Source organism: Thunnus albacares, chromosome 1 (assembly GCF_914725855.1).
Source record: "Thunnus albacares chromosome 1, fThuAlb1.1, whole genome shotgun sequence".
NCBI classification, from domain to species: Eukaryota; Metazoa; Chordata; class Actinopteri; order Scombriformes; family Scombridae; genus Thunnus; species Thunnus albacares.
This window is the reverse complement of record NC_058106.1, coordinates 306,827-326,017: the sequence shown is the minus strand read 5'-3', so window position 1 is coordinate 326,017 and position 19,191 is coordinate 306,827. Positions and strand designations below refer to the sequence as shown.

Genomic DNA, 19,191 nt, shown 5'->3' with positions numbered 1-19,191 from the left:
AAAGTTGATAAAACAATTCTCATTAGTCTTTCCTAGGGGGCGTGGCTGGGCGGCGAATTTCGATCCTTCGCCATGAAAAATGAAACGGCTATAACTCCGGCATACATGATCCTAAGAGAGCCAAACCTTTTGTGCTTCATAAGAGTCCCGCCCTGAACGGGTCCATGTGACAATACAGGATATGAGTCAGAGCGCCACCTCCTGGCAACAGGAAGTTACATGTTTTACGCTCTGACGCCCTGTGGGCAGCACGATGATCGAATCCAGCTGAAATTTACTGAGAATAGCCTCAAGACCTCGGAGATCTTATATTATGAAGTTGGTGACCCTTCGTTGAAAGGTGTTGCCATGGTGACGCGGCGAATTTCGATGTGACGCCATGAAATTTCAATGCCTTATAACTTGACTCCATGTGGTCTGATCTTTTCCAAATTTCATATGCTTGTTAAGAGTCCCAATCTGAACACATGTTCAGTCTCATATTTAGCGAAAGTCATAGCGCTACCTACTGGCAACAGGAAGTATCATGCGTCGTACTTTGTCTAATTACTCCTAGGAAATTTGGCTGATGCACCTGAAATTAAGTCAGCTAATAAACAAGACCTTGGTGATGCTACATTTGGCAGCTCATGACCCAAAACTGAATGCTGTTACCATGGCGACACATCCTTCGCCATGAAATATGATACTGTTTTTCAGGGAGAAGGGATTGCTCTACAGTCATGAAACTTGACACACATGTCTAGAGTGATGTCAGCTAAAATCCTATGTGGTCGCTTTGAATGGGCGTGGCAAAATGGCTCAACAGCGCCCCCTTTAAAATTTCAAAATTGCAGCCCCGCCTTCCAGATTAACGTAGAAAGATGAAATTCACAGGGCACATGTATAATGTCAACACGCACAAAAAAGCCTCTTGAAGCCTTATTGTAAGTCGAACAGGAAGTCGGCCATCTTGAAAAACTGGTCAATTTTCGCCTTTTTTTGGCCATTTCGCATACCTTGTATTTTAAAGAACTCCTCCTACAGATTTCATCGTAAGGACTTAAAAATCAGTGTGTGTCATCTAGACAAGTGTATGATCATGATGGTTTGGCCGTGGCGTGGCGTTGAGTTTTGATGTTTCGCCATGACAGAGGAAATTGATATAACTTGAGTGTACACGGTTGGATCTGCCTCAAACTTTACACAACAAGTCACTGACAAAAGCCCTTCGACTGAGCGTCACTTCGACATGCGCTGGGGTGCGAGGGCCCGATCATCGCTGCTTGCAGCTTTAATTAGGGCCTGAGCCCAAAGGGCGAAGACCCTATTGTTTTTCGTGCGTTTGTTTCTTTATTATTCTTTATTAATACGCCACTTCAATCCTTAATTTGACCCCCTAAACATGCTCAAAAACTCACCAAATTTGGCACGCACATCAGGTCTGGTGAAAAATTTGATAAAATGTAAAAATTAACCCCCGAAGTGCCAAAATGTGCTCGAGAGCGCCACCTATGTATCTAAAATGGCCGCCACGGCCCGTAGGAATGTCATAGAGAGATCAAACCAAAACTCAATTATTCGTCTCATCAAGACCTACAAATCATACGCTGACACCCCTGACCTAAATCCAACAGGAAGTCTGCAATCAGCTTTTCAAAATAAGACTTTGCCCCAATTTTGGCCCCCGAACAAACGCTATCTCCTCCGAGGGCGTTAATGGTATCGGCTTCAAACTTGAATACATGACTTATCACACTGTGTTGAGCAAAAGTTATTATAACTTTGTAATAACTCGAACGGTTTAGATTTAGTAAGCCCTGAAAGTTGGAGTGCGACATTACACCTTACAATGTAAACCAATGGGGAGGCAATCTCTGGGCATGGACTTTGTGCCAAACTGGGGCATCTGGCGTCTAAACTATAAGTCCGACCACTTTCAAACCTGTATCAATGGATTCGCGACGAAAATTCCTACAAAAAAATGTGATTTTTATGTAGGATTTGGCCAAAGTCATGGGATTTATGAGGATATTTCACAAGAAGCGTTCTCTAATATCCTCCTCTCCAACTGCTCCTGGTGATGTCACTCCCTCAGTGCTCTGAAACATTCCGCAATACACACTCATTATAAAATCACAGGAGGAGCAAGAAAAGACTTTAAAACTCACACTCTAATATCTCAAAAACAATAAAAGATAGAAAACACATGTAAATTCAAGATTTGTAGGTCAAAGTCTCGTGGCTCATATAAAGTTCAAATGAAGTTTGTATCTAAAATTATGTGGAAGCAGTAAATGTTCAAAAAGGTGTGGGTTCGCTCACACCCTCCATTCAAATATATGAGTATTTTTCTGTGTCCAGCTGCAGTTACTTATTGTCTCTACACACCTGACAGTACACATGTCAATCAAACTTTCAAAATAAAAGCACACCACACTTGTAAGAAATATCCCTCATATATATAATTGTCTGTGAACAGAGGGGTGGGCTCACAGAGAGACACTGGTTAGCATTGTGTGTCAAAATACTCTCACACTGATCATCTCCAAACGTTTTCTTGGTTCCCAGAAGCTTAGCTGACTGCGCCGCGGCCCGATGTGCGCAAGGGCGCGAAGGCCCGTCCAACGCTGCTTGCAGCTTTAATTTAGGGCCTGAGCCCAAAGGGCGAAGACCCTATTGTTTTTCGTGTGTTTGTTTCTTTCTTATTATTATTATTAGGGCCTGAGCCCAAAGGGCGAAGACCCTATTGTTTTTCGTGCGTTTGTTTCTTTATTATTCTTTATTAATACGCCACTTCAATCCTTAATTTGACCCCCTAAACATGTTCAAAAACTCACCAAATTTGGCACGCACATCAGGTCTGGTGAAAAATTTGATAAAATGTAAAAATTAACCCCCGAAGTGCCAAAATGTGCTCTCTAGTGCCACCTATGTATCTAAAACGGCCGCCACGGCCCGTAGGAATGTCGTATAGAGATCGAACCAAAACTCAATTATTCGTCTCATCAAGACCTACAAATCATATGCTGACACCCCTGACCTAAATCCAACAGGAAGTCTGCAATCAGCTTTTCAAAATAAGACTTTGCCCCAATTTTGGCCCCCGAACAAACGCTATCTCCTCCGAGGGCGTTAATGGTATCGGCTTCAAACTTGAATACATGACTTATCACACTGTGTTGAGCAAAAGTTATTAAAAACTTTGTAATAACTCGAACGGTTTAGATTTAGTAAGCCCTGAAAGTTGGAGTGCGACATTACACCTTACAATGTAAACCAATGGGGAGGCAATCTCTGGGCATGGACTTTGTGCCAAACTGGGGCATCTGGCGTCTAAACTATAAGTCCGACCACTTTCAAACCTGTATCAATGGATTCGCGATGAAAATTCCTACAAAAAAATGTGATTTTTATGTAAGATTTGGCCAAAGTTATGGGATTTATGAGGATATTTCACGAGAAGCGTTCTCTAATATCCTCCTCTCCAACTGCTCCTGGTGATGTCACTCCCTCAGTGCTGTGAAACATTCCGCAATACACACTCATTATAAAATCACAGGAGGAGCAAGAAAAGACTTTAAAACTCACACTCTAATATCTCAAAAACAATAAAAGATAGAAAACACATGTAAATTCAAGATTTGTAGGTCAAAGTCTCGTGACTCATTTAAAGTTCAAATGAAGTTTGTATCTAAAACTATGTGGAAGCAGTAAATGTTCAAAAAGGTGTGGGTTCGCTCACACTCTCCATTCAAATATATAAGTATTTTTGTGTGTCCAGCTGCAGTTACTTATTGTCTCTACACACCTGACAGTACACATGTCAATCAAACTTTCAAAATAAAAGCACACCACACTTGTAAGAAATATCCCTCATATATATAATTGTCTGTGAACAGAGGGGTGGGCTCACAGAGAGACACTGGTTAGTATTGTGTGTCAAAAGACTCTGACACTGATCATCTCCAAACGTTTTCTTGGTTCCCAGAAGCTTAGCTGACTGCGCCGCGGCCCGCTGTGCGCAAGGGCGCGAAGGCCCGTTCAACGCTGCTTGCAGCTTTAATTATTATTATTCTTTCTTGTTACGCCACTTTAACTCTAAATTTGACCCCCTAAACATGCTCAAAAACTCACCAAATTTGGCACGCACATCAGGAATGGTGAAAAATTTGATAAAATGTAAAAATTAAACCCCAAAGTGCCAAAATGTGCTCTCTAGCGCCACCTATGTATCTAAAACGGCCACCACGGCCCGTAGGAATGTCGTAGAGAGATCGAACCAAAACCCAATTATTCGTCTCATCAAGACCTACAAATCATACGCTGACACCCCTGACCTAAATCCAACAGGAAATCTGCTATGTCAATTTCAAAGTATGCTTTTTTGCCAATTTTGGACTTTGAATAAACGCTATCTCCTCCTAGGGCGTTAATGGTATCGGCTTCAAACTTTAATACATGACTTATCACACTGTGTTGAGCAAAAGTTATTAAAAACTTTGTAATAACTCGAACGGTTTAGATTTAGTAAGCCCTGAAAGTTGGAGTGCGACATTACACCTTACAATGTAAACCAATGGGGAGGCAAATTCTGGGCATGGACTTTGTGCCAAACTGGGGCATCTGGCGTCTAAACTATAAGTCCGACCACTTTCAAACCTGTATCAATGGATTCGCGACGAAAATTCCTACAAAAAAATGATATTTTTATGTAGGATTTGGCCAAAGTTATGGGATTTATGAGGATTTTTCACAAGAAGATCACTTTAAAATCTTTCCTTCCAACTGTGAGGGAGAGAGAGAGAATGGGAGGGGGGGGATGGGTAAAGTAAACATCTACTGCCTGTGACAGAAGCCCTTGGACTGCACTACACTCCAGTTACTTAATGCTTCTACATATCTGACAGCAGTGTTCAATCCTTACTTTTTTTCAAGGAGTACATGTGCTCCTAAACGACAGAAATTAGGAGCATACATATAACTTTAGGAGCACACTGAAAAATGTTCAAGTAAGAGTTTCTTAAAGAAAACAATTCATTACATACATATTTACAATTGATCACATACATATTTAAACTCTGTGTGTGTGTGTGTGTGTGTGTGTGTGTGTGTGTGTAAATCACAATTTGCTGTTTTTAGGGGTGCTTGATTATGGCAAAAATTATAATCACAATCATTTTTGTTCAATATTGAGATCATGATTATTTAACATGATTACTTTTTGACTGTCATCTTCTCCAATTGCTGTTGTTCATACATGCACATATTTTTTCTAACTTGGCTGAGGAGACTATTACATATGTAATCATATATTGTAGTAATGATTAAGAAAAACTATAGCCTATATGAGGGAAAAACTCAGGAAGGCCGGAGTTCCGGAGCTCCGTATTAAAACTGTAATGGACCTGCCATGAGGGTGGAGCAAACTCCATTTCCAAGGATGCTTTGCGATTTTCACACTTCAGCAGGGAGCAGTCAATATCGGTCCCTCATTGGCGGAGACGCTCCTGCACAGCGGAGCGTCCTGAGGACGCAGCCATGACATCACCACCCCTTTATAAGCGAGCACGCCCGAAATACACGTCTTTCCCATGTCACTGAACTAGGGTTAACTCCTGTTCCCCTGTGAGTTAGCTTGACTACCCCACGAACATGTTTTCCCCTCATCGAAGACTCCCCTCGTCGGACGAGACGAGACTTTGCCCGTGTTCACCCGAACACATTCCTGGAGCCGAGAGAGACCGCTGCTGCAACCAGCGTCCTCAAATTCCCCCGAGAAAGAGGAAATGAAGTTACTTCGGGATAACGTGGACCGGCCCTGCCCTGCGCGTCTTCGCCGAGTCATCTCTGCTGTTCTCTCCGCCACTCCAGTCAGAGCCAGCTGCCGTGTTTTCGCCGACCTGTTTTACCTTGATGGTCACGGTGTTTTTTCCGCAGGTTTCACTTCACTCAGCTGGCCGACAGACCCGCTGATTCTCTCCGCTTTAACCTAAATAGCAATTCGGGACTCGGTGCTCCGTTTGGATCTAAACAGAGAGCCGGGGTTAGTTTAGAGGCTAGCAGAGGCTAACTGGTTGTGCTTCTTTCGGTCATGCTGCAGTTAACGCTCCGCTGCTGCCTGTTTGCTGCCTGTTAGTTGTGTTCACCACGCTTGACTATTTTGTGTTTGTCCCGCTCGGGACTACTGTGTTTGTGCTGCCGTGAGTGAGAAAGTAAACTGATTTGTCGATCTTAAACCAGACAACGTGCGTTACAGACTGCCGTCCATACGTGCGCTCTCTGTGGAAAAAGAACCGCTTCTCTCTCTCTCACGATCGCTCTCCCTCCTCCCTCTCTTGTGACTAACACCATACTCACGTGCGCACAGATACACGCACCGACATCGTTTTGCACATCTGATGGTCAGATAACGTCGGACAAAAGTGTCCAACCTGCAAGTGTCCAACCCTGTGCAAAGCTGTTTGTGTTTTATTTGGTCGAATTAGATTTTAGAATAGCTATTTATTGAATGAAGCATTTGTTAACTTTGTTAATTTTGCTAAGTTTCATAAACACTGTTATATCTTTAAAGAGAAGTTCTTTAGTCATTATTGGTAACATATTGTGAAAAGTGGCTGATTGAAGGAGTCAGAGCTCGAATTCAACCGTTCTTTGTTCACCCTTGAATGTTGATATCTCGCAGATATTAACATTCTAGGTGAACTCCCATTTATGAGATTATCCTGTTCGGTTATTGGCCCCGGTTTCGGGGTGGTGCTTCGTATCTGTTAGTTCATATTAATAATTCTGTTAATTGTTATAATTAATTATTATTGATAATTGATAATTATAGCAAATAATTAACTGTGTTCTTCGCAGATTCCTACAGTTGGTACCTGAATTACTGATTAAGGTTAACAATATTTTGATGTCATAATTCATAATTGTCTGCGAACAGAGGGGTGGGCTCACAGAGAGACACTGGTTAGTATTGTGTGTCAAAAGACTCTCACACTGATCATCTCCAAACGTTTTCTTGGTTCCCACAAGCTCAACTGACTGCGCCGCGGCCCGACATGCGCAAGGGCGCGAAGGCCCGTCCAACGCTGCTTGCAGCTTTAATTCTTTATTAATACGCCACTTTAACTCTAAATTTGACCCCCTAAACATGCTCAAAAACTCACCAAATTTGGCACGCACATCAGGTCTGGTGAAAAATTTGATAAAATGTAAAAATTAACCCCCGAAAGTGCCAAAATGTGCTTGAGAGCGCCACCTATGTATCTAAAACGGCCGCCACGGCCCGTAGGAATGTCGTAGAGAGATCGAACCAAAACTCAATTATTCGTCTCATCAAGACCTACAAATCATACGCTGACACCCCTGACCTAAATCCAACAGGAAGTCTGCAATCAGCTTTTCAAAATAAGACTTTGCCCCAATTTTGGCCCCCGAACAAACGCTATCTCCTCCGAGGGCGTTAATGGTATCGGCTTCAAACTTGAATACATGACTTATCACACTGTGTTGAGCAAAAGTTATTAAAAACTTTGTAATAACTCGAACGGTTTAGATTTAGTAAGCCCTGAAAGTTGGAGTGCGACATTACACCTTACAATGTAAACCAATGGGGAGGCAATCTCTGGGCATGGACTTTGTGTCAAACAGAGGCTTCTGGCGTCTAAACTATAAGTCTGACCACTTTCAAACCTGTATCAATGGATTCGCGACGAAAATTCCTACAAAAAAATGATTTTTAATGTAAGATTTGGCCAAAGTCATGGGATTTATGGGGAGATTTCACAAGAAGCGTACTCTAAAATCCCCCTCTCCAACTGCTCCTGGTGATGTCACCCCCTCAGTGCTGTGAAACATTTCGCAATACACACTCATAAAACACACTCAGGAGGAGCAAGAAAAGACTTTAAAAGTCAAACTCTAATATCTCAAAAACAGTAAAAGATAGAAAACACATGTAAATTCAAGATTTGTAGGTCAAAGTCTCGAGACTCATTTAAAGTTCAAATGAAGTTTGTATCTAAAATTATGTGGAAGCAGTAAATGTTCAAAAAGGTGTGGGTTCGCTCACACTCTCCATTCAAATATATGAGTATTAGTGTAGTGTCCAGCTGCAGTTACTTATTGTCTCTACACACCTGACAGTACACATGTCAATCAAACTTTCAAAATAAAAGCACACCACACTTGTAAGAAATATCCCTCATTTTTAAAAAGCGTGATCTGATCCCGACGGGCCAGAGTGCAATAGGAAGTATCATGCGTCGTTCTTTGTTGTATTACTCCTAGGAAATTTGGCCGATGCACCTGAAATTGACTCAGCTAAGATGTAAGACCTTGGTGATGCTACATTGGGCAGGTCATGACCCATGACCAAACGCCGTTGCCATGGCGACACATCCTTCGCCATGAAATACGATGCTGTACTTTGGGTCTACAGTCACGAAACTTGGCACACATGTCTGGAGCGACACCAGTTAAAATCCTGGATAGGTCATTTGCATAGACGTGACAATATGGCTCAACAGCGCCCCCTTGAAAATTTCAAAATTGTAGCCCCGCCTTCCAGATTAACCTAGGAAAAAGAAATTCGGGAGGCTTATGTATCATGTGAAGATGCACAAAAAAGCCTCTTGGAGCCGTATTGTAAGTCCTACAGGAAGTCGGCCATCTTGATAAAAGTGGTCATTTTTGCGTTTTTTTTGGCCATTTCGCATACCTTGTATTTTAACGAACTCCTCCTACAGAATTCATGGTAACGACTTCAAAATCAGTGTGTGTCATCTACACCAGTGTGTGATCAAAAGTTATCAAAAATTTAGTTATCATTGAAGCGTGTGGCCGTGGCGTGGCGTTGAGTTTTGATGTTTCGCCATGACAGGCGAAATTGCTATAAGTTTAGTGTAAATGCTTGAGTCTACACCAAACTTTACATGTTTGATAAGACTCCCAGCCTGAACACGTCTAAATAGCAATATTCAGTCAGTGATGAAAAGTGGCTCCATAGCGCCCCCTACGACATTTCAATGCAGCAGCCCCTGCAGCAGGCAGAGTAGGTGATTGAGGATGTGACGTTATTCTCCCCTTGCACTGTCTGAAAACAGCCCAGGTCTGGGGACATGTATATGCCCGTGACAGAAGCCCTTCACCAGCGCCGAGCCCTGACATACGCAAGGACGCGAGGGCCCGATCATCGCTGCTTGCAGCTTTAATTAGGGCCTGAGCCCAAAGGGCGAAGACCCTATTGTTTTTCGTGCGTTTGTTTCTTTATTATTCTTTATTAATACGCCACTTCAATCCTTAATTTGACCCCCTAAACATGTTCAAAAACTCACCAAATTTGGCACGCACATCAGGTCTGGTGAAAAATTTGATAAAATGTAAAAATTAACCCCCGAAGTGCCAAAATGTGCTCTCTAGCGCCACCTATGTATCTTAAACGGCCGCCACGGCCCGTAGGAATGTCGTAGAGAGATCGAACCAAAACTCAATTATTCGTCTCATCAAGACCTACAAATCATATGCTGACACCCCTGACCTAAATCCAACAGGAAGTCTGCAATCAGCTTTTCAAAATAAGACTTTGCCCCAATTTTGGCCCCCGAACAAACGCTATCTCCTCCGAGGGCGTTAATGGTATCGGCTTCAAACTTGAATACATGACTTATCACACTGTGTTGAGCAAAAGTTATTAAAAACTTTGTAATAACTCGAACGGTTTAGATTTAGTAAGCCCTGAAAGTTGGAGTGCAACATTACACCTTACAATGTAAACCAATGGGGAGGCAATCTCTGGGCATGGACTTTGTGCCAAACTGGGGCATCTGGCGTCTAAACTATAAGTCCGACCACTTTCAAACCTGTATCAATGGATTCGCGATGAAAATTCCTACAAAAAAATGTGATTTTTATGTAGGATTTGGCCAAAGTTATGGGATTTATGAGGATATTTCACGAGAAGCGTTCTCTAAAATCCTCCTCTCCAACTGCTCCTGGTGATGTCACTCCCTCAGTGCTGTGAAACATTCCGCAATACACACTCATTATAAAATCACAGGAGGAGCAAGAAAAGACTTTAAAACTCACACTCTAATATCTCAAAAACAATAAAAGATAGAAAACACATGTAAATTCAAGATTTGTAGGTCAAAGTCTCGTGACTCATTTAAAGTTCAAATGAAGTTTGTATCTAAAACTATGTGGAAGCAGTAAATGTTCAAAAAGGTGTGGGTTCGCTCACACTCTCCATTCAAATATATGAGTATTTTTCTGTGTCCAGCTGCAGTTACTTATTGTCTCTACACACCTGACAGTACACATGTCAATCAAACTTTCAAAATAAAAGCACACCACACTTGTAAGAAATATCCCTCATATATATAATTGTCTGTGAACAGAGGGGTGGGCTCACAGAGAGACACTGGTTAGTATTGTGTGTCAAAAGACTCTCACACTGATCATCTCCAAACGTTTTCTTGGTTCCCAGAAGCTTAGCTGACTGCGCCGTGGCCCGATGTGCGCAAGGGCGCGAAGGCCCGTTCAATGCTGCTTGCAGCTTTAATTATTATTATTATTATTATTATTATTACAACTCTTTGACCTCAAATAACTTCTACAAACGTGTACCAAAACTCACTCGACAGCGCCACCTAGAAAATTAAGAAAAGCAAGCCCCACAATACAGATCGTCGTAGAACAATGATATTTGGTGTGCTTATATATCATGACCAGACGCACCAAAAACTCTCTTGGAGCCATACCCTAAATTCAACAGGAAGTCAGCCATTTTGGTTCAAAGTTGCGATTTTCAGGCCAATTTTGCCGTTTTTAGCCCGCGTACTTTAACGAACTCCTCCTAGGGATTTGACCTCAGCAACTTGAAATTCGGTCAGTATCATCTACAGACCTGGGAAACGAAAAGTTATCAAAATGGTGAGTTTTCGACATTGCCGAGGGGGTGTGGTCGGGCGGCGAATTTCGATCCTTTGCCGTGAAAATTCAAACGGCCATAACTCCGGCATGCACGATCCTAAGAGACCCAAACCTTTTGTGCTTGGAAAGAGTCCCGTCCTGAACACATTCCTGTGTCAATATTGGATGTAAGTCATAGCGCCACCTACTGGCAACAGGAAGTTACATGTTTTACACTTTGACGCTCTGTGGGTCGCACGATGATGGGATCCACCTCAAATTTACTCAGAATAGCCTAAAGACCTTGGAGATCGTATATTATGAAGTTGGTGACTTTTTATCGAAAGGTGTTGCCATGATGACGCGGCGAATTTCGATGTCTCGCCATGAAATTGCAAAGCCTTATAACTTGACTCCAGATGGTCTGATCTTTTCCAAATTTCATATGCTTGTTAAGAGTCCCGGTCTGAACACATTGTCAGGCCCATATTTAGTGAGAGTCATAGCGCCACCTACTGGCAACAGGAAGTATCATGCGTCGTTCTTTGTTGTATTACTCCTAAGAAATTTGGCCGATGCACCTGAAATTGACTCAGCTAAGATGTAAGACCTTGGTGATGCTACATTGGGCAGGTCATGACCCATATCAAAACGCCGTTGCCATGGCGACACATCCTTCGCCATGAAATACGATGCTGTACTTTAGGGACAAGGGATGGGTCTACAGTCACGAAACTTGGCACACATGTCTGGAGCGACACCAGTTAAAATCCTGGATAGGTCATTTGCATAGACGTGACAATATGGCTCTACAGCGCCTCCTTGAAAATTTCAAAATTGTAGCCCCGCCTTCCAGATTAACCTAGGAAAATGAAATTCAGGAGGCATATGTATCATGTCAAGACGCATAAAAAAGCCTCTTGGAGCCATATTGTAAGTCCTACAGGAAGTCGGCCATCTTGATAAAAGTGGTCAATTTTCGCGTTTTTTTGGCCATTTCGCATACGTTGTATTTTAACGAACCCCTCCTACAGAATTCATCATAACGACTTCAAAATCACTGTGTGTCATCTACACTAGTGTATGATCAAAAGTTATCAAAAGATTTAGCTAGCTATCGTCGAAGCATTTGGCTGTGGCGTGGAGTTTTGATGTTTCGCCATGACAGACGAAATTGCTATAACTTTAGTGCAAATGCTGTGTCTAATTACTCCTGCACCTGAAATTGAGTCAGCTAAGATGTAAGACCTTGTTGATGATAACTCCTGAAGCTTTTGAGTTCTTACCAAAAGCTGTTGCCATGGCAATGCATTGTTCACCATGAAACAGGAATCTGAGTGGCTAGAGATGCTTAAAAACTGACGAAACTTGGCACACACGTCAAAAGTAGTGAAACATAATATCTGATATGGGTCTCAGGCTAGGTCGTGGGAAAATGGCTCACAGGTACCCCCTACAAAACTTCAAATTCAAAGCCCCCACCTTTAAATTTGACGTATGTGAATGAAATTTGATAGGTACATGTATCATGTCCAAACGGACAGAAAAGCCTCTTGGAGCGATACCCTAAGTCCAACAGGAAGTCAGCCATTTTGAATTTACTTTGCAATTTTTGCTCCATTTTTGCCATTTGCAGGCGTTGTATTTTAACGAACTCCTCCTAGAGATATGAACCGACTGACTTCAAATTTCGTGGGTGTCATCTTAAGAGTTTTGCGATGAAAAGTTATGAAAATCTTGAGTTTTTGTGTAACTCCCTTGATGTGGCGTGCTGGTCAATTTGCATGCTTCGCCATGAAACAGGAAGTTGTTGTAACTCCACCAGACTTTTTCCAATCTGGCCCAAATGTCCTATGCTTGATAGAGGTCCAGGCCACATCTACATGTCAATATTGAGTCACAGTCATAGCACCACCAATTGATGGGAGGAAGTCAATGGCCATTTTGGATCAAAGTTGCTTTGATTTTCATGAAATTCAGTGGGATCATTTCTCTCATCATTCTATCCCAGAAATAATTTTTGTTAGAATTTTTTTGCCAGACAGTAAGTCAGCCACTTTGGATTCCATGCATAAATTTTCATTTTACTAACATGTCTGAAGCCTTTAGGATGTGCAAACACTCATGAAAATTTGCAGGTATGTTTGTACTAGTATGCATTAGTAAAAATGGGCTTGGGTGTGACATGTTGGCTCTATAGCGCCCTCTAATTACTTTTAGCATTTTTGAGGTGCTAGGGGTGCTCGATAACTCACAAAAGTTTGCACATTCATCAGAATTGGCATGACATGGGTCTTGGACTGAGACGTTACAACATGGCACAATAGTCCCCCCTACAATACTTTAAAATCAAGGTCCCCACCTTTAAATCTGACATACATGAACAAAGTTTGGTAGTCACATGTATGTCCAGACACACAAAAAAGCCTCTTGGAGCAACACCCAAAGTCCAACAGGAAGTCAGCCATTTTTAATTTACTTTGCCATTTTAGTGCAGTTTTGCAATTTAAAGGTGTTGTATTTTACCAAACTCCTCCTAGAGATTTAACTTGACTGACTTCAAATTTTATTCATTCATTCATTTTATTGTAAAGGTCTTAAGACCTTTGAAAAGTTAAAAAGTTATCAAAATCTTGAGTTTTCACTGTATGCTATTGCCGTGGCGATGCAGTGATCTTCGATGTTTTGTGATGAAGCAGGAAGTTGTAACTTGAATGTACATTGTCCAACCTGCACCAAATTTCTCTTGATTAAGAGTCTGTATCCATGACATGCACGTCCCACAACAAAACTAGTAGTTTCGGGGGGCCTAACACCCCCTCTGGAGAAAATCCTTGGGGAAAATACTGGAGAGAAAGACAGACAGACAGCAGCAGATGATGGATAGGTGAGCAGTGCAGCACTACACTGCATGAACTGTTTTTCTCTAGTCTGGTGCTGTAGCATGTCAATATATGTTTAATGATGGCAGTTGTGAAGTATTCTGGTTCAACTTAATACTAATAAATGGTAAATGGACTGTACTTGTATAGTGCCTTTCTTGTCTTCTGACCACTCAAAGCGCTTTTACACTACTAGTCACATTCACCCATTCACACACATTCATACACTGATGGCACAGCCATCAGGGGTAGTTTGGGGTTCAGTTTCTTGCCCAAGGACACTTCGACATGCAGACCAGAGGAGCCAGGAATCGAACCGCCGATCTTCCGATTAGTGGACGACCCGCTCTACCTCCTGAGCCACAGCCACTACAAATTACTAGCAACGGCTATGTTTTTAACATCACAATTCATAATTACTCTGGAAAGTAAACAACAGTTTTTGAGGTAAACATTTAAATTTCATATCAGCTGTTGCTAATTAACATTAATTACATGAGTAACTTGATGACAAAATGAAACTTGGCTGTTTGTGTTGTTTGTGTGCTCTCTGCAAGCAGATGTCTACTCAGCCAAAAACACTCTTCTTATTTTTGTGCTTTCCATAACACTAATGAGTGAAGCAGTGCTCACTGTCTTCTCTAGTAAAATCACATCACATTCTCCCACTTAAACTGTCATTCATATCGGATCAATAGTTTATGCTTATCAGCTTTATAATTCTCAATCAGAACTTCCAGCTTTTGGACAAAGTTGCATGTGAAAAATAAGGAGAGCCATAGCCAATAGGCTACTGTTATTGCAATGGATACATAGTTAATCAACATTTTATATCCTTCACTGCTACTCAAAACAGTTTGTGTCCTCTCAGCCAACAGATATCAGTTGTAGTTACCTGCAAATTCAGTTTCTTCAAGAGCTGAACTCTAAACCTAAATGACTTCAAAATTAAATTCTTAAAAATAAATGTAAGCCCTGATAGGATCCCATTTCAAAGTATGATTTGTCTGCCTGATCAAAATCACATAGAGTTCAAAGCAGTTCAAAGCATTCTAGGTTTTTTAACATATTTTCACTTTATGATATTTCATTCAGTGAACTGTGTGAATAGTTAACATTTCGAAGTACCACTTTGCTGAGTCTCTCTTCAACTTAGGCAACTTCTGCCCTCCAACAGGCGATTTAGAGTCCCTCAATTTAAACGCAACAGACTGAAAGAATTCTTTTATACATCAGTCTATCCTGCTGCTAAACCAAAATCAGTGTGCTGCTAATTCAGATCTGAATCCAGAGGATATAATGTGATACGTATGATGGTCATGATTGTTTGATGTGTTTTGTACATCTATGAACAGTTTCACATGTGTAACTGTTTAATCTGTGTGAAAATGTTTTGAACAGAACTGCCTAAGGATGCTAAATGAATTTCAGTGTAAACTTACAATAAAAGTTGTACCATTGTATCATTATTGTTGTATCATTGTTACTATTTTAGTAAGGTTTCTTCATTTGAATGCACACTACCAGACAGATCCTGACAGATATTGATCCTGACATGTAGGAGGAGTTACAGTGGCAGCTTCCGCGTTCGGTGACATCACGTGCATACCATCTTTCGGGTATAAATAGCGTCAACTTCTACATTTAAAAAGCCTTGTAGCAAAGCCAGGTACTGTTACTGAATAACTGCACCATATGCAAGCCAAACCAACTCTATCATGACGTCATTTGATCAACATAATAATGTCACAATCAGCTCATCACAGCAGACTAACAGCTACATCAAGCACATCAATGCTTGTCAGCCAATAAGAATCTACATAGCGACAGCAGCAGACGTATGTTATGGTAACGTTAGTTAGCTAGAATAGCGTTTACTAAATTAAAATGACAAACTTACCCGTGTTTTTACGCCACAGACAATTTGACTTAAAAACAAGATGTCGTTTTGGATGTTTGCTTACAATATCACGTTATTAATGTTCTACTTATGGAAGACAAGCTGACTACAGGGGGGAAGATATCACTTTTGAGATTTAGCTCTGTTAAAATGGCAGTCCCTCTCCTGCAGGGCCGTTACCATTGGGCAGCTACTCGGTAGGGGGGCTGTGACTGGTGCGAGCCAACATTATACGTGACGTGCTTCAAAATATATTTAAACGGATGTGTGTAGAATGTTGTCTTCTGAGAAGAAAAATTGTGCTTTATAAGCGATTTTTGGTATTTAGTGCTCTTTGAAACGGAAGTGAAAGTACACGTGACAGTTCCCTGGCTTAAAGTGTAATGTGGTACGGTCCATATAAAGGCAATATTATGAACAATAATTTCTTAATTTTCTATAAACTCTTTATGTAGTTCAGGTTGTATTCCCTGAACCACATAAAGACACAATTTTACACCCAAAAGGCAAATTTAATAAATGCAACATAAAATTGAATGCTTTTACAGCAACAAGATAATTTTAAAAAAAGTTTTTGACTGAAATTCCACCTTCACAAAAGATAAGGTGAGGAATAGAACAAAGTTGATGGCCACCTCACACCTACATTAAAGCTGCTGTTTTTTTAGGCTGATATCGATGTTGATATTTAAAAGACTGAAACATCTGAAAACAACTTATCAGCTGTTATTTGTTTTTTAACAGTTAAACATAAGATAAACATATTTGAAAAAAAATATTTGAGAAAACATACATAAATTAAAAGTGAACATACAAGAATACAGCCTGTAAAACCAATGATAAGTTGTAAACAATAACTGAAGTAGTGTGTGTCAAACTGATTTTTGATAATTAAAAAAGCCTGTCCCCAGAGATGAATTCATCTTTGTGTATTAATTCATCCTTTATTTCCATGTACTCCTTTGTTTCTGTCTACAGCCTTATCCAATCAAATTACAGCCATAGTGCCACATAATATTAACTCCTATTCCTACTGTTTGTTTTTATCATTTCACACACCCTACACAGTTCATACTTTTTCCATTCCTACTCCATATCACATATTTCTGTAACAGGTTTGATTAAATTCACAGACTCGCCAGCATATATACAGCCATTCCCGCGCACTGAATCTTTTCGTAACTGTTAAGAGAAACCTTCATGCTGTGTCTGACAATTTAATGAATGAGATATTTGTGTTGTTACAGGTTCACCTGCAATGACTTGTAGTCACCCGGTGTAGAAGTATAGTCTTCTGAGATGTATATATTTGTTACATTCTTCTCTCTGGTGTACATAATTTATTTAGCAATTAAGCGACCACATATATTGTTTGACCATGTGACTCCAGAATGATACATAGGAGTGTTTTCTAATCTGGCGCCAATTAGAAAACACTCCTAAACACAGCAATAATTGGTAGGACAACATCATTTGTCTATGCTTTCCAAAAAATTCTTTTTAAACAGTAATGATGTTTTATGATGTAATAGTGCTGTGGTTAAGGTCTGTCTGTTTAGGAACAAAAAACACTTGGTTACGTTTAGGAAAAGATCATGGTTTGGGTAAAACCACTGACCACTGTGTTAATGTTAGAGAAACACTTGGTGTGGGTTAAAGTTATAATTTCCTTACACCTGGGACACACTGGATGTGTGAGCAGCACGTGTGCCTCACGGAACCTCTTGCTTTTCATTTTGGCACCCATGTTAATAGGTTAGAGCAGTCATACAGCCCACGACGCGCAGTTCTCAGCAGAAATAGACAGGGAAAACGAGAAAGATAGGGCTGCCAGTAGCAGAAGCGTTGCAGTAAACATGCTGCCTGTGTGGACGCTGCAAGCGCACAAGACACAGCAGTTCAGTGACACACACACACACGCTGCTCACGCTTCCATTGTGTCCCAGGCGTTAGGCAACCTTTGTCATCATGGCAACAATAATAACCACAGAGTTAAGGTTAAAGAATAGGTTCACAATTTTCAGGTCTGTCTTAAAACAGCAATCAGGTGTCCATTGAACAGTGATTGTTCAATAGTGGTTTTCCTAGCTGTAATCATTCCTCCACTGGCTATTTAAAGATCCCCTTCAAATATGCTTTCAATGTAAGTGATGGGGGGCAAAATCCACAGTGTGTTTACACAGTCATTAATGCATTTAAAAGTTGATCTGAAGCTTCTATGAGTCTGAGTTAGTCGTATCAAGTTGATATCTGCCACATTTACAGCTTTTATATCATCCAGTTCCCTTTTTGTATTTCTTTGGAAAGAAGCTGATTTGACTGATATGGATGGCTGAAGTTCAGTGGTGGACAAGGTACACAACTTAATTACTTGAGTCAAAGTATACAGTAGCTACTCCTGGTCAAATATTACTCCAATACAAGTGAAAGTTGTTCAGTCAAATGCTGTACTTGCTTTCAAAAATACTTAAGTATTCAAAAGTACAATTTCTTTTTAATGTCAACTAATTCTTATATTGTTGCCACAATGCATTTACATAACTTAATGACTTTTAAACAACATACTAAATGCACTGACTTGTAGAACCTGTAGAATAAAAAGCTTGTAAATATGGTAGAAAGCTATTGTACTGTCCATCTCACATAAAATTATCAGTCTGGTCAAACTAGTCAAACTTGAAGAAGTCTTTATTCAACTTCAGAAGAAGCTGGTTTTTGAAGTTGTGTGAATTAATTCTTCCCCTTCTTGGATCAAATCAGCTGTGTTGAAAAGCCGTTCACAGGTAGCAGATGCAGGCAGGGCTGTGTTTAGCTTGCGTGACAGGTTGGATACAGCTGGTTAAGATGTCAACATGTCTATACCTTCAGCTATACACATCAGGTATGCATTCAGTTGTTTGGTCATTTCCTGTGTGTGTACATGCTTCATATTAGAGAAGAAATCGTCTTCATCAGAAGCACTTGAGGAGTTGTCAGCAGCCCACAGCAGAGATAAAATTCATCCGCTGATTTCAAAGCTATGCTTCAAAGTAATGAGTAGCAAGAACCTTCATAAAAATGTAGTGGAGTCAAAAGTCATAAGTTTCCAAAAAGTATAGTACTCAAGTAAAGTACAGATACTCAAAAAATGTACTTAAGTACAGTACTCAAGTACTTTGTTACTGTGCACCCCTGCTGAAGTTTCATATTAGCTTCAGATAAACTTTTAAATACATTTTTGCACAGAAGGCTTGTGGATTTTGTCCCCCACCACTTACATTGTAAGTGCATTATGAAGGGTTCTTCTAATGGTCAGTATGGACAGGAGAAATGTTTACAGCAAGAAAAATTTTATTGTTTCAATATATTTCAATGTTCATTTGGGCACCTGACTATTGTTTTAAGAAAGACTTCAAAAATTGTGAACCTGTCCTTTAAGGGATGATCGAAATTACAATTTTTAAAAAAATTCACTCGTGGTTGGAAATGTGACACTAACGGTCGGAAATTGGAAACAAACAGCAGTCTCCTGAGGCAAAG

At 40.6% G+C, this 19,191-nt stretch overlaps 1 protein-coding gene across 5 annotated transcripts in view; it reads right to left on the bottom strand.

Annotated features, from left to right (window-relative positions):
• The window catches only part of celf1 (cugbp, Elav-like family member 1), a 103,746-nt gene extending 87,912 nt beyond the window's left edge, over positions 1-15,834 (bottom strand). For all 5 annotated transcript variants that reach the window (XM_044356810.1, XM_044358340.1, XM_044357591.1 and 2 more), the window contains exon 1: positions 15,673-15,834. The gene's annotated coding sequence lies outside the window, so the exon portion shown is untranslated. The remainder of the gene's footprint in view (positions 1-15,672) is intronic.
• Positions 15,835-19,191: the final 3,357 nt, after the last annotated feature.